Consider the following 2,500-nt stretch of genomic DNA (forward strand, 5'->3'; position numbering starts at 1 on the left):
GGACCGAGAAAAAAAAATCATTGATCAACTTATCTGCTGATCTTGGATAAAGGAATGACAGACAGAAACTTAAAGAATTTATTGCTTAAATACTTTATTATCAATGCCACAGGATAATGCCGTGTCTATTCAAAGCATAACGGATATTTTCCATATAAAAAGTTTCCTTACAAAGCATTAATGTATTTTGAATCCTTGGGCGTTCGTATGCCACTTCAAGAGAGGCAGAAGGAAAAATATTGAGAGTTCCCCGTTATTGGAATGAACTTTTTCTATTTATTGTCTCTAGTGTTGGTTTCATCCCGTGAAGAGGTCCTGGTGATGATGGTAGGAAGGCCTGTGGGAAAGAGATATGTAACAGAATGTGAAAGAGTAATTAGGAATATTGACAATGAACATTTGTGAAAGTGCTTATGAATATGTTTGTTTATACAGATATTTTCCCATGGGTTTACTATATGTATTATGTAAATAAATACCTGTATAGATTCTCTGCCGACAGTATTGTGCACAATTTCCAGTTTCAAAACTTTTTGTTAGACAATATAAAAGTAGAGGATCAATGGATATTGCTTACCAGTTGTAATTATTATATCCGTAACCGTGTCCGTATCCGTGTCCGTAACCGTGTCCGTATCCGTGTCCGTATCCGTATGGGGAATATCCATATCCGTAACTAGGGTAGGAGGAGAATCCAAATGTTGGTGCAGCGGAGACTTCGTACAGGATGGCAAATATCCCCAATAGCAAAAACTGGAATATATAGGAAAAATGTTAATGTTAGTGTTTATCTATTTATGAGTAAATATGAAAGCGAGATTACATATTTTTTTCTTTAACATTTAATTTAAACTAGGATTAATCGAGGGAAAATCTTACAAGTGAACAAATGACAACACATCAAAGAATGTAGATAATCGTATAGGAACGGTTTGAATAATTATTGATCACGCCTGAATTACATATTCTTCTAATATATTCTGTTACTCATTAGCATTCTCTTATCAGATATTTTTTGTTTTTTTAGATAGGAATATAGAAATCTTGTAATTTCTTGCAAGAGTATAACCTCGAAAGAATTGCGTTTAATGTTTAAACGTATGTAAATACATACGTACATGTATATATATTATATATATATATATATTATATATATATATATATATATATATATATCATATATATATGATATATATATATTATACATTATTATATAAATATATATATATATATATATATATATAATATATATATACATATATATTATTATATAATATACACATTGCCACCATTTTTAACCAGATATATATGAAATTGTAACAGCCACTATGTCCTCTTAACTTCTCTTTCTCTTGATCAGGTCAGTGTGATGGTAATTGCTTCCTAGCAAAGAAAGATAAAGGAAAGGAGAACGCATTTTCGAGAAATTCGGCAGCAAGGAGGCGTTAGCGCATTGTGTTGGAGGTGCCTGTTATCATGATGGTTCTAGAATCGGCAGGAGTGTTGTGGAACTCGTCAGGAGCCATCGTGACGTGAGAAATGCCGAGATTTCTGATGCAATACCTCGTCTAGATTCATCTAAGAAGTTCTGGAAGTCTCGGGAGTTTGTGACGCTCGTCATAGGATCCGCCCCCAGAGTGCCGTATAAATACAACGGTTGTAGCAGCAGCCGCAAAGATTGTAAAAGAGAAGTCACCAGTTAGTCACAGAGAGATATCCTCAGTAAGAGCCACAGATCAGATTATCAGTGAGAGATCACCAGCAGCAGAGATCATCCGTGAGAGATAAGAGAGAAAGGGACCGACGAAGGATCAAGAAAAGTTGCTCGAGAGTTGGTTGGATTTTGGTCTAGTCATCTCCAGGAGTGGACGACCGAGTTATCTCGACGTTGAGAAGACTTCAGAGAAGAAAATGTCCTGCTAGAGGTTTTGGGGAGTTCCTGCCTTTCAAGTAACAAGAGTAGACTTTATTTTCTGCAATACAGAGTCAAGAGGACGTCTGCAATTGCCGCTCTCCTTTTGTGAAGCCACCGCTTTGAGTCACTAAACCGGCCCGCAAGTATTTGAATTACCTCGCTGTTCCCCCAGTTCATGCAGTGTAAGATTCCATCTTTTTATGTAAATAGGAGATACCATTCTGCATTTACCTTTGTTAGTAGGCTTGTAAATAAACCTTTGTTGTGTTAGTGTTTCTTTCTATATTCGTATCCCCAGTTTCAACTGCTGGTGTTGAAATATATATATTTTTTTAATTTCATATCGAACCTGAGGCGGACCTCTCTCAGGGGCCGTAACAGTCGGACCTCGTCGGGACTATGGTATTGCGGGTTCGTTTTCTGCTACATGATATAATAATTTCTTCAAATTTCTTTGAAGTTGGAGTTCAAGGCTGTGTAGTGACAAGCGTATCCAAAAAAAGAAAAAAAAATGAGAAGTTATGGGCATTGCAGCATTTACAATTTCAAGTATATATATATTATATATATATATATATATATATA

At 35.5% G+C, this 2,500-nt stretch overlaps 1 long non-coding RNA gene across 1 annotated transcript in view; it reads right to left on the reverse strand.

Annotated features, from left to right (window-relative positions):
- Positions 1–64: 64 nt before the first annotated feature.
- Positions 65–2,500, reverse strand: part of LOC135220138 (uncharacterized) — a 3,157-nt gene continuing 721 nt past the window's right edge. Inside the window, exons 2-3 of the long non-coding RNA XR_010315589.1 lie at positions 578–753; positions 65–337 (exon numbers count right to left, since the gene is read on the reverse strand). This is a non-coding gene — a long non-coding RNA (uncharacterized LOC135220138). The remainder of the gene's footprint in view (positions 338–577; positions 754–2,500) is intronic.

This window comes from Macrobrachium nipponense, chromosome 1 (assembly GCF_015104395.2).
Source record: "Macrobrachium nipponense isolate FS-2020 chromosome 1, ASM1510439v2, whole genome shotgun sequence".
Classification (NCBI taxonomy): Eukaryota; Metazoa; Arthropoda; class Malacostraca; order Decapoda; family Palaemonidae; genus Macrobrachium; species Macrobrachium nipponense.